Source organism: Triturus cristatus, chromosome 12 (assembly GCF_964204655.1).
Source record: "Triturus cristatus chromosome 12, aTriCri1.1, whole genome shotgun sequence".
Lineage (NCBI taxonomy): Eukaryota > Metazoa > Chordata > Amphibia > Caudata > Salamandridae > Triturus > Triturus cristatus.
The window spans coordinates 536637115-536651369 of NC_140595.1; the positions used below are offsets into that span (position 1 = coordinate 536637115).

Below are 14255 nucleotides of genomic sequence, written 5' to 3' on the forward strand. Positions count from 1 at the left end.
GCCTTATGATATTACTTGCATAATTTGCATATTTTAATCTTCAGGCTGCTTAATCAGGTTGGATTTAGGAGTGCTGTTTTTAGGCTTATCAAGAAACATCTATCAAAATCACAGGAACTGGAATAGAAAGTGATTCCATTTACTTCTCAGTGGTAAATCACTGAAGAATGCTAGCTTCATCCTTACATATGGAGTTCTGCCATTGCACCATTAGCGCATGACTTCTGCGTCAGACACTTGTCTAATATTTGAAAGAAATGTTCCTGCAATGCCTGTTCTAAAGAAAAAGTCAAATAAAAATATTCTGCCTGAGAATAATGTGTTAGTTATGTCATTATAAGCACAACAACTAACTGTGAACTTATCTGAAATTGATATTCCAGTAAGTAATCAATCCAGTAAGTATACAATGGTAGACCAGCCTGTTCCATAAATAAACATTCAAAAAGATTGTACAAGTGTAATTGCTCAGGTTTTAATCATTTAGTGCAACAGACAATGTACTGTGAACAGTGTGTATTCATGAGACAGTCACCCAAGGCTCAGTAGTGATTTTCAGAGAATATGATCTAAAAGATCAGCTCTGTGCATGTCAATGATGTTTCAACCTCATCAGAAATATAGAGGACATCTTCAGGACAAATAGTATAAGAGCACTAGCGAGCATTAGAGAGGGAAATAAGTGAGGAAAAAAAAGGAAAAGGCTAGTAATGGACAATAGAATTTGTTTTAGACAAGGGGAGAAACAGACTTACATCGGCCAAGAGGTCCCAACCGCATAAAGAGGCAACATTGCATGTAATTCTCTAAGGCCACTTAATAGAGGCAAAATAGAACCAATCAGTGGCTATGTTGAGCATGAGAGTTGATAAGGTGTCAGTGAACCATGCATGGCCACACAGGGGATATTCACAAATTACTCACAAGAATTTGCAAGTAAAGGAGTCGTAGAAATAAAAGAGGGGGCCAAAGCTTTAGATCACAGTCAATTGTGTTAGGCATATAGATCGTAACTCAGGCAATGAGACTTCTGTTGCTGGTAAGAAGGGCTCAATAAAAATACCCACAGTCTCTACCCAACAAGAGCATAGTTGGGGAAGGCTAAGGGCCCCTAAAAGATGAGATAAGTAATGTCAACACCACTGTAACCATATATCAAAACTATACCTTACCACTAAGGACATCATTTTATGAATGGTGAAAAAGGCCATGTGGAGGCAAATTACTTTGAGTAGGTGAAGAACTAATCATGGCTTTGTGCTCAGTCAACAAATGATCAGATGTGCAGCACAATAATGCTAACAATATAAAAAAGGCTGCTCCATGGAGACAGAATTACTTTGAGTGGATTTTAATGGATTAAAAAAGCAGTGTGCTTGGTTAAAATAATTCAAAGCTGCTAGAAACAGCATAATGGTGTTTAAAACAGCCACTGCAACAGACAGGGGGGGTCACAACAGCAGGACACATAGTCAGGAACAAACCTCCCCTGAATGTGCATCACAGTTAGGAGGCAAAACAGAACAAAATTCTATCAAATTGTTTCTTGATCAACATTACAGTAAGCCTAGGGTGAGTTGAAGTACAATGAATGAGAACTAGGCCCAGTGCAAGCATGAGCAATCAAGAGTAGATCTAATTGGAGGAGAACCATGATTAAGGGAAAAAGGACAATAGATCTAGAATATTCAAGTGAGGATGGATGAGAAATAATGAGGAAAAAAAATCAGGGTAAACAAAATTCTTATAAATAATTTAACAAGCATAAAGTTATGAGGTAAACACATAGGTCCAATAAAACACAGATAATTATACACAATCAAATCAGACAGATCTTACACATTTACACATTTACAAGAAAAACACAAGCTCCATGACATTAATAGCCCATAACCATTCCATATACATGATTAAGAACCAGTGATAGAATTCCTTTCTTCCATGGTTTTGAGTCCATTGGTAATGAAGTTACGGCAAATAAGCCATCTACTGTTCAAATGAGATGTCATTGCCTCCAGATTCCCACTTCTTGGTGTTTTCAGCATAATGTAATTCACTTGCCTGTAGAAATCATTCTTAAGATGGTTGGCGGATATACAATGGTCATCAAGTGGAGCATTAAGGACCTACCACCGAATCCTGCTACTATGTCAACACAAGTGTGCCCTAATTTGTTTGAAGGTTTGTTCTATAGATATTAAATCACAATGACAGCAGATGTGGTGTATTATATTGGTCACATTGCAGTTGGAAAAGTGCTTGCGATCCTGTTTAATGTGGCGATATTGAATATTTTTGTATTGCCTGCGCAACTGCAGACCACTTAATGACCACATTTGTGAAATCCCGCTACTGGGGAGAGGCAGGGAACTGTAGTTATGGAGACACTAGTGGAAGTGGAATTACAATCTCTGATAAAGTGGTCTGTCAGATTGCGGCCAACCTTAAATGAAAGCAGTGGTAAATATCTCAATGCTGTTTACAAATGTATTTGAATGTGGGCAAAAAGTTGTCACGCAAGTGATTTTTTCACATAGTTTTTTTTACTTTAGTAACTAGAAGGATTTCCCTAGATCAGAGTACCCAGCTATCTTCATAAAGAGTCTAACCAGATTATTTGAGCACCCTCTGTTGGTGAGTCCTTCAGTGAGAATGTTAGATTTCTTTAAAAAGGTCACTCCTTGAGCTTACAGTATCTGCACAAGCACACAATTTGCCCAAAAGAGAGACCATCTTTGAGGAATCTGGCATGGTGGCCGTGGTATTGCAGTAAAATGTTTTTTTAGTGGATTTTCTGTATAGTGAGGAGCACAGCTTTTTTCACCTTGATCATAATATGAATTACTACTGTTGTATGTAAATCATATACCATTTTGTACAATATTGAGAAACTTAACAAAATCTGAAACGTTGCTACTGTTTCTTGACCAAACCATGGAAACATCACCCATGTATGTTTTCCATATGTGGATGCAATTTAGAAAATGGTTGGTGATGTGTAAGATTCAAATGGTCTCAAGGGCATTCACAAAAATAATTGCCAAGTTTCGAGCTAAGCCAGCATTCATTCATGTCAACTTTGTTTAGAGATAATATTAAACTAGAGACAAATATTTTTAGGGCAATGCGTAATAGAAAGATTATGAATGAGATGAGAACTTGAATAGGTGTGGTTCTAGTGTTCATTTTTTTTTTTTACAATATGTAATTTCTGCTCCTTTAAAATGCTGTGATATAAAGGCAAATGACCTTTCTTTACCATTGATACTTTGGCAAAGATAAGCAAACAACGTCACCCAGCTACATAGCACTTGCATCCACAAGAAGTTCACAAGGTTAACCTTGAATAAAAGGTTTCAAAGCATTGCCATTGGCAATTAAATCACTGACTTTTTTAAAGTCTTTTATTTGTTCATCACTCCAAGAAAATTTCTGATTTCCCCCCAAACCTTTTCTAATACTATGGCAAAACCACAGAAAAAGTGGGCATGATATTGACTTAATCTTCAGAACAACCTTAGAGAGTCTTTGTAGGAATAGGTGCTTCTTTTATAGCCCTGTTCAAATTCTCTTTAGGCTCAATACCCTTGCCACTAATAGGGTGATCCAAGCCGTCACATTTTTCACACAGTTATACCACGTTCTTGTAAAATGCTCTGAAGATTGCGTCATATGTCCTCATCTTGGGCAATGTTAGTAGCAAAAGTAAAAATGTCATCCCGATGTGACAAAACAACTGCAACATTAATAAACAGAGTACCAATACGTCTTTGAAATACACTGGCAGCTGATACCAAAAGAAAAGGTAATCTGAGATACTTATTAGCTCCAAATGGAGTAGTAAATGTGGTGAGTTGCTGTGACCGTTCCATTAATTTGATCTGATGATTGGCTGTATTTATGCCAATTGTACTAAAGATTTTAGCATCTCTTAATTGTGCAAGCTTCTCTTGAATTATTGCTAGAGCAGGGCATTCAACAATTACATTTTTATTTAAAGCATGTAGATCCACACACAATCTGATCTTGTTTGTTTTCTGTGGGATGGCAATACTCAAAATCCACTCAGAGCATTCAACAGAATAATTAATGCTTTCTTCACACAATTCGTCAAGTATTTGTTTGAGATCATTATGTACACGAAGGGCAATCCCAATTACCTTATGCGCAACACGTTTGGTGTGCTTTCATAAAAGAATGTCAAGTGAAAAACACCCTAAACACATCCAGCCTCATCTCTAAAAACAAAAGAAAATTCACTTCAGTTTTTGAATCAACATTAGTCACCATAAGCATTAAAGACTAAAGAATTTGTATCTAGAATATTAACATCTGAAGATTCATTCAACCAACTGAAAAGGGTTGTCAGATCCTGACTTAAGAATGATTCTTAAACGTTCTTGATCCAACCACCCAACTGCATCCTTACGATTGATAGCCACATATATTTTGGTTATAATACATTTTTCCTGAATGATTACAGCATCACTGAACTAACCAAGCATTTGTAGATCAAATTCACCCAAGGCTTTAGGAAAATATTACTTTTGTGCAAGTATTTGTCAACTCAAAAACGTCTGAATATGTTTTGGTTCAAGATAGTGATTGGTGAGGCAGAATCAGCCATTACAATTAATTACATTTTGCCTATTTTAACTTTACAAAAAACACTTTCTTTTTACAATCATTCTGGACATCATTAGAGACCTTTAAATAAAACATTTGTGAACTTATCCTGACACTCATCGAACTCTGACTCATTTTCAATTTGTACAGTAGATATATTAGTACCTTTCCTATTACTTGAACCAATAGCAGCAACCTCTTTACAATGACATACTTTAAAGAATTGACCAATTTTATCACACTTCAGACACCTGCATTTCTGTGCAGGACAATGCACAAAATTAGATAAAATTAGTTTGTCACCCACAAAGGTAGCAAAAAATGTTTTCTTTGTTTCAAAATTCTACTTTTTACCCTCACATTCATCCATGCATACTGTATTCTCATTCAATGCTTTTTTATGTACATTATTTGCCTATGCTTTAGTTGACACTATAGATCTTTCAATCCCTTTGGCTGTACATATTAACTCTGTGAATGTTGGATTACAAGTACATAAATCTGTTTTTGTATTTTCTTACTAAACCTTCCTAAAACTAATCGATAACGTAGATACGTTTTAATCAAAATCACAGGAGGAAGCTACAATCCTGAGATGGTCCAAAAATCCATGAATTTTCACTACTTTGCCTATAAATGACATCCAACGAAAAGACAATTTCAAAATGCTCACACTGGCTCAAGTTCTGTCTGCCCTGAATCTACACAACTGGATTACTGCCTTAGTTCTGCAGGACGTTTACTTTCATATTCCCAGGTGTTTACAAAATTAGCTAATGTTTGACTCATGGTGAAGGAGCAAAGAAAGATAGTTTCAGAGAGGAAGAGCTATGATAGAGCAATGACTTGCCCCTAAACTGTTTGGAGGTCGAGGTTTGGCATCTGGTAAGACAGGTTTGTGTGAATAAGCTCCTTCAGATGGCTGGTCACTGGACATTACTTGACCAGGTTAGTCTTCTGCTCAAAAGAGCTTTCCAGATATTATTCGTTTCACCAATTCTTCACATAAAACTTGCCATCTTGCGGATGATAAACATCCTTCTTATTTCTGCGTGAATGCTTCTATGAGTATGGAAAGAATATAGGGTGTTGTTGGGTTCACATTCCATGATTATTGGTGCACCCTATAATAAGGTGTTCCTCCCTGAGCATTTAATTTCTAACTACAATATCCTTATCAGAATACAAATTACCCCTTACCTCGACCCCAGCTCTGAATAGAACATGGTGGTAGTTACTGTACCTCAACCTGGAAAGCCTCACCGTGCATGGACCATTCCAACCACGGAACAGAGGTCTCAGTCAAGGTCATGTTTGGTGAGGTTTCTATAGGCAAAATCTCGGGGACTCAACATATATTGATTTTTCTGTGAAAATCAAGACAGTAGTGACCTGTCCTTTCAAAGCACTTGGCTGAAATACAAGACAGTTGGAAATTAATCCAAAATTGACTCATCCCAACTTGTGGTCGCATGGAGCCTCAAAGAATTGTGCCAAAGCAAAGAATTGAACCAAAGCAGGTTTGCATAATGTTGGACCGTGGACTGAAATGTCCAAATTTGTTGCACTGTATTGCACCGGCACCATACGTTTAGTGAATAAAAAACATCAGCACCAGAAGCTTGGGGAGTAGAAACCAAGGCACAGATATAAGAGGGACAGAAAAGGACACGTTGTACAGAGGAACAGCAAAATAACCAGAGAACATTTTTTGCATTTCTCTTTTTGTGTGCATTAGCACATTAAATCTAGGTCTTTTTTAATTTGCCAATGCTGGTTTCTTTATGTCTAGTTTCTTCAGCTTCTCCACCAGTGCTTCCACTTTTTACATTAAAAAAGCAATGCGCTGATATGGGATTGTGTCCGCATTTGTGTTTGCCCCTCTCAGGAATAACCACACTGCAGCTCACAACTCTGGAGTCACTGCAGTCTCACTGCACAGAACAACACTGCATAGCCTAGAGACCGCTATAAATAATCCTGACAATAAAGGAAAAGAAAAACACTTAGAAAGGAGCCCAATATGACTACCAGGATCATTTGCCCAACCAAAAACAGACACCATTCCCAGACTTCAAACAATGCATCAGCTATCATGCTAATCAGGAGCTATGAAACGACTTGAATAAGTGTGCTGCATGTGAAGCCCAAGAAATACAGTCAACACCTATACTAGTGGACCTAAGACTTTGGTCGCTTGTCATTGAACTGGTTGTATTAGAAAGGTTAGGAAGCGACCATAATCCTCTGTCCCTGACCAAGCTGGCTCTTGGTGCTAACTTTCGTTTTGATCCTTGTTCGTTTTCTGACCTTAGGGATGTTGTTTTGCGCCATCTACTGTGGCGTCAGGTGGTAGCTCGCCTGGACATCTTATTAGCTGTGAGCAATGATCTTCAAGAAGTCCTTTCACAAATTCAGGGAGGCCATTTCTGAAAGGTAGATCAAATAACTCTTATTCAAACAGTTACTTACTGAGCTAAGCATATATTTTGTAAAGTATTCGTTCTTTGCAGCAGGTGCATTAACTCTCTGGACTACATTAATGCTGCCATCAGTACACTAAAGAAGAGTAATTAATACTGATACCTTCATTTCACTCAGTCATTTACTTAGGTGCATTGTTTATACAAATTAGGAATGTCTCAGGCTAATGGCATTTGTGTTGCAATCTGTGTAGTCCTATTTGCGTTAAGATGCTCAGGTGATTTGTTCCTGAATATGTGAGAAGTGGGTATGCTCCTTAGTGTCTGTTATACTGAATTAGTGTTGTACAGACCCCTCAAAGGACCACCAGGATTACTATAATAGGAACACACTGAGGCTGGAAATCTGGGCAAACCAAATGGTTACAGTGATTACATGATTGTTTTGCCAAGAAATTCTCCGGAAGTCTATTATTAGCCACAAAAACTCCTCTTGAAGCATTTGTAAAAAGAATTGAAAGAAAGCAGGCTATTAATTGTGCATATACGACTCCACCACAATGAATAGGACCACAAACTTGTCAGGGTGGAACACAGTTTCCATAATTCACACCTGCCGTCCACCCTCTGTTAGCTAGGGCACAGCTAGACCCGTTTAATTTAGTATAATGTATAAAATAATTAGCACTAACAACCAACTTTAAATTTCAAAATACAGCACAATATCAATTTCAAAACCCATTTTTAACAAGAGAGAAAAATGAACTGTGCAACATGACACTGAAACAATCGAATGAGAGGACCTGGAGTTAGGCATTTTTAAAGATTGAAAGCAAAAAGCACCAAAAAATGTAAAACGACAATAAGTTGTCACTGTTGCAGCTGACAGGGACTTAATTGGGATTTCAAGACGACCCCAATGGAGCTCAGGTTGGATACACTAAGCTGGTCAACCTGGTCAATGATTCTACCTTCTGACTTTGAAAAGTCTTTCAAAAGGAACTCGAAATCCTTCTGTGACGCACGGTGGCTGGCAGTATTAAAGAAAGCCCTCTCGAAGCCAAAACACCATCGGGTGAGGTCCAGCTGAAACCGCTGGTTTTGTCAGGAAATGCTCAGAGTGGGAGAAATTCAAATTCTGAAGCAATTAACGCCCTTGCTTTGGGCGGATAATTCTTTTGCCTTTGCTTGGTAAAGATTTCGGACTTAAGCATCTAGGGGCAAAGACTCACTCCAGAGGAGATCACCAGCAGGGTCCAGTCAAGGTCAAATAGCAAGATCAAGATTGCTACTGGTCAGCCGAGCACTTCAGGAAAAAGGCCTCTTGTAGAATGTTGCATCCCTTTAGCTACACAGGAGGTCAGCCAATTGACCCATGGAGTCCACTTATTAATGTTGGTTACACGTGGCAGCAGGTCCAGTCTTTCAGTTCTCTACACAGGTCTCAAACAGCAAGTCCAGTCTTTTCTGTTCTCCCATAGGTCCATCAAGTGTTCTGGTGAGCTGTGGGTGAGGTGCCACTTTTGTAGGATTTACTAACCAGTAGGTGAGGGTAACTATGGAACACTCCCTAACCAATATGGAAAAAGTTCCCAAGGGCAAACTTTCCTATTTTTGCAGCAAATCCTGTTTGCATTGATATAAACAATCCCACAGTGTACTATTCCAAATAAAATCTACGATGCTAGATCCTTGCTTCTCTTGGAGTTGGCTTGTGTGCCAGCCAGGGGTGTGTTTAGGCAAATAGACCCCTATTTTACTTAGGTTAGTAAGTCTCCTGAATAAAATGTATGAAATAGGGCATTCTTAAACCTATTTTTACTCACCGTTTTCACATCCTACACTACGCACTACAGTTCACACACCCCCACACACCCAACAGCTTTATCTAAAGGAACTCCGCCAAAGAACCCCTTTGCGGGTGCCTGTCAGGCATTGCAGCGCTGGCCTGACAAGGAGCGTGCTCAAATGATGCAGCATGTCACCCTTCGGGGTGTGTGAAGGCACTTCCTACAAAGGGAGGTTATTTCACAGACCTGAACTATTTCACACTCCCCAAGGAACAGCACACCATTTATACACAGACTAGTATTGTGAGGGAGTACATGTGCTGGATCTGTTTAAAACAGTTCCCGGTTCCATTTTACCAGACCTGGTCAAACTATGTGCAAATGACTATGGGTCAGGTGCAACAACATAGTGATCCGAAAATGCTTGTGAGTGAAGCATGCACCAGATTCACACTCACTAATAGCATGCAGTGTTTCATTGCATCAATAGTTGTTAACCGCAGAATGGAGGTTTTGGGAGTAGTGACATAGGGCTCTGTCATTGTTAGATTTGTCTGCCTTCTTAGAAGCCTTGAACCACTGCAGCCGCATCACCTGATTGTGGGAGCTAATAATCTGAATTATGCAATTGAAGTGGATTATACCCTACCCTCATTATAGATTGCAGACCAGAACATTGCCTCTTTTGTAGGTACTGGAGTCTACTATCCAGTGCAGAGTCCCTTAAGACTCAGCATTGTCAATTTATTATTTAACCCATATCTCCCCTCTTGATTAAACTCATACAATCTTTTGATATAGAATTTAAAACTTTGCTGATGATAGGCATCTTGGTTTAAAGCAAAGACCTTCAGACAGCACTGCTTCTTTTAAGATTGAAAAGTGGCAGGTGACAATTTTCCAGAGCACAGGAAAGGTTACCCTTGAACTAAATCCATTTAAAATGGAGATTTTGATGATGTGGCTCCAACAATTGATTGACCTCCATAAAACTGAGAAACAGCTATGGAAGCCAATCCGCAACTAAGGCTTATCTAAGGTACATAGACTTTTCGATGGATCACAATCTGTCTCCTCAAATCATTAACGCCATCAGGTCAAAGCTCTGAAAAACAAGGACAACCAAGATCTTTCAACGTGTTAACAACTTCTGTAATGTACCGGTGGTGGTCATCCTTGTAGTGTCAATACTAGATTATGTGAATAGGTGAGCTGGAATCCCTGAATACACGTTCTACCAGTTGCAACTACTTGCAGAATGCAGCCATAGACCTCTGTTATAGCCATCGAAATGAAGGCATATTATCCCCAACTTGAATAAGCTGCCTTGATTGACTATGAAAAGAGGGTCCTCTTTAAAATACTTAGGACAGTTTGCAAAGCCTTAACATGCCTCCTTTGATAAGGACAAAATTGAAAACCTATCCATGTGCAAAAACAATGCCTGTTAAATTTGTTAGCAAAATCATAATACTTAAGAGTCAGTAACACACAGTCTCTTGCATTTAGCTGGACTATACCTCTTCCAATTAGTTTCTAATTGTCAGGGTGAATTGGAAGGAAAAACACAGTCATGCAGGACTCAAAAGGAAAAAGCACTCAGTGGAGCAGGGTGTATGACTTGCGCTTATGCTGTACGTTGGAAATGATGATCATCAATGGAGCTGCAGCATCAGACAGCCAGGAAGTGACTGTAGTCTGAGACACAAATGAAGGAAACGATGACAACAAATCAGTTGTTCATGTCAAGGAAAAGAGGAGGGGGGTTCACGTAAGAGAGTGGTGAAAGAGTGAAGGCAGCAACTGTAGTGGGCTGCCATGTCAATTTGTTTGACAGGTCAGCTATTGGCAGATCATTTGTAATCACTACAAAAAGACCCAGAAAAAGCAGCTCTGAGAGATTAACTTTGGCTCCACCCACAGGTTGATCTTCCTCTATGCAAGCTGTTGATTAGGTGAAAAGTGTGTGATTTCACTGAAAAAGATTGTTGTATTGCAATGTTTGTCTTGTGGGAAATATTAAACCCAATGCAGAAAGGCTCAGCAGGTTATGGTGACAAACCAATGATCAAGAATGATCTGTTTATTATGAAACATTATAGCAAAGGAGCCTGATTTACCAATTGTGAGAAACATGTGTCAAAGCCAATAGAGATTTATGGATGGAATGTTAGTACACTGTGTTGAAGACTGTACACAGGTATGTTATTTCATGGAGTATCACTGATTACGATTTAAGGCAAGGGTTTTGATGTTAGTGTTGTGGGGAAACTAAAATAAAGAAAGACAAGACTTCTCTTGCAAAGCAAAAGCAGGTTTACTGTCGCAGCAGGGAGAGCAGCTATCCTCACACAATTACACAGTTAACCAACTTGTCTCAAGTTGCTTCTTGCAGGCAGCCCCTTATATACACGAAAATCTGATGACATTCCAATTATCTCAAAAGCCAATAACAGGTCAAAATGTGCATCTAGTAAATCACACACATCACATCACCTGTTTTCTTTAAACTCGTACCCTTTCCTCTATATTCTCTTATTGTAAGTCTAACAAAGCTTTAGTACAATATTATCTTCTGTTCAAACATATATGCTTGTTTATCGTTCTGCTCCCAAGACTTCTTATCTGACTCTGTGTGCGCTGATGTTATCTTTCACCTATATTCTCTGGGTCACATTTCCATTAACTAGGAGAATGAGACGTACTTCTGTACAGTTATCATAAACACTTCAAAGCTTGTTTAAACAGGTGTTTACATTTAACTGATTCTTTCTAATTGTGCATTCTAATTTCTAGTAAACACTCACCCATATTGTATCATTGTGAAGCTTAGGCCTGAGCTGCTCTTTAACCACGTATAATTCTGCACCGCTCTCTGCTGATGTCTAAGGTAGCGCGATTTCTTCACATTTTATTTTCTCATGAACATTAGTTACTCCTTTCAAGAAACTTTGGGTGTGGATGCCTCATGGGTGAGTTTATGCTGAATACATTAGGCGTAGAGTGTTTATGGTAAAACCAATGATAAAGGCTATATGCCTGATTGGTTTATTGGGAAAAGCTATATCTCATACCATAGATCCGATCTGTATTTTATAAAATTTTGAAACACAGGCAGTAGGGCTGACCAATTTATTATTAAATGCATGTTAAAGCCAAAAGTCCTTTAAGTGTGGATTATTATCCTGTGACAAAGCCTGTTGACAGGTATTCTGTTACATCTATGCTCACAGATTTTTATAGTATGCAAGGATTTTGGTGTTGATTACCTCCTCTGACAAACCCTGGATGTAGACGTTGCACTTTGAAAATACACTTTAGGATGGATTATATAGTTGTTTCACCAACTGTAATTTTGTACATATTTGTAATTTCATGACTGTGTGCCTGATTGTTTCCTTGCGGGAAAGCTTCTGTACAATGCACAAGTCTTAAATTGGTGATGGTGATAAGCCAGTTATAATGTTGGAGGCCTGATTGATTCCTTGGGAAACGTTTCACCAGATGCCATTAGTCTGATGTCTGATTAGTTTGTTGTTAAGATAGGCAGTAGGCCTGCCTTTTAATGTGATAAGCATCTGTTAAAAACAACAGGTCATTAAGGATTTATTTCCATTACACTTTCAGTATGGTGTGCACAATACTGTTCTTACAGGGCCACACCCTGATATGTTTACATTTTTATTATTTGCCCTGCAAGCCTTTGTGCACTGTGTTTATGCAATAAGGTTTTTCTTTTCTCCACTTCAATTTTTTATTTATCCGGGATAAACTTGTTGAGTTTGTGCCTGAGTTTTACTGTTTATGAAGGGGGACATGAGTGAATGCATGTATGATGAGTTACTGAATGCCTAAACTCTCACTAGTGACTAAAGAGGCACTTTCAATTATAAGCCAGACCTATTGGCATTGCAAATGCATGCTCTCTTTAACATACACAATTGTCCTGTGACATATCATAAAATGAATTTCAGGAAATATAATGTAATTTCACATAATTTTCATAAAATGTAATAACATTATGCAAACAACATTTTGCAAGTCCCCGCCACCCCCTCTGCTCCCAAATAGCATTAATAAATGTTTACATTGTAATAAAGAAAATATTCAAGTTAAGAGCTGTTATTTGCCTTTCCCTTCACATGCATCCTTCCCTTTGACTCAAGCTCATACGTGCTGGAAAGGCAAATAAGAACAGTTAATGCTCACAGTGGTTGGCAATACGGCCTATTTATATTACGCATGTTAAATTGCATTATATTGCATTTATAATGCAATTATGCTAAATTGCATCGCCTTTATCCATGACGTCTTCTATTTTGAAGATATATTTTGTATCTTTCTTACCACCACATTTTGAACAATCGGGCCATTCAAAAGAAGCATTTATTTTCTCTTTATGTAATATTTCCAACCTTGAGTTGGATGTGAGTTATGGTTCTAGCACAAGGGTTTCCAATGGGTAGCCAAGAGCTACCAGTAACTCACCAGCTGCCACTATTTGCCAAACTATCAGCAACACAGTTCTTGGACATGATGCCAAGCCTAGCAGAAGTTTAGGACTGTCTGAGTTCAAAAATATTTTATTAACAAGAAAGAAAAGGCGTCACACCATAATACAACAAGCTGAATGCATATCACATCAAAAAATAATTACAATACGGTAAGTAAATGAGGCTTTTTGTTTTAAAAAAAAAACAAAAAAAAAAACATTGCACATACAATAATATACCCCCGTAAGGATCGGAGCAAAATGGAAACAATCAGGGGTATTTAAGGAGGCTTTAAAACTTCTTGTTGGGCTGGACAGAGTTGAAATGAACGAGTAGCACTAGCATCCAAATATGATGTAATAGGCGACCATAAAGCTAATCTTTTAGGTGCTAAATGCAAAGGGTATACAAAGGAGGTATCCAATCTGTGATTATGGCAGACGGCATACCACCATGCCCTATAGGAAATCTTAGAAAAGTCTTTCCAATTTGCTGTAATTTGCTGGAATGCGACTGCTAGCAATAAATCAACAATTTTAACATTAGACGAAATGTCCTCCCAGCAAGATGATAGACTGCTTAAAAAAACATGAGTATAAGAAAATGGAAAAGCAGTACCAAAAATCAAATTAATTTGAGCCCAAATTCGCCTCCAAAAAGTAAGTACAATAGGACAGGAAAATACCATGTGAAACAAATCAGCTTTAGCAGAAGAGCAAGTCCAACAAGTATCAGGAACTGTAGCAAAACTTTTGCTCAAAACATTAGGTGACAGTAAGAGCCTATTATATACAAAAAACAAAGTTTGCGTTGTATTTGCGGCTCTGGAAGATCTACGAAGTTTGACCCACAATTTGTCCCACAAGGATACTGACCAAGAGACTGCAAAGTCTCGCTCCCAGGCTTCTTCAGTTGGAGATTTC

General features: G+C 38.4%; 1 protein-coding gene and 1 long non-coding RNA gene across 7 annotated transcripts in view; one reads left to right on the forward strand and one right to left on the reverse strand.

Moving 5' to 3' along the window:
• Positions 1–14255, forward strand: part of LOC146776234 (5-hydroxytryptamine receptor 3A-like) — a 309675-nt gene that overhangs the window by 188999 nt on the left and 106421 nt on the right. The window lies entirely within an intron of this gene.
• LOC146776235 (uncharacterized) overlaps positions 3564–14255 on the reverse strand; it is a 616314-nt gene continuing 605622 nt past the window's right edge. For all 4 annotated transcript variants that reach the window (XR_014972000.1, XR_014971997.1, XR_014971999.1 and 1 more), the window contains one exon: positions 3564–7055. This is a non-coding gene — a long non-coding RNA (uncharacterized LOC146776235). The remainder of the gene's footprint in view (positions 7056–14255) is intronic.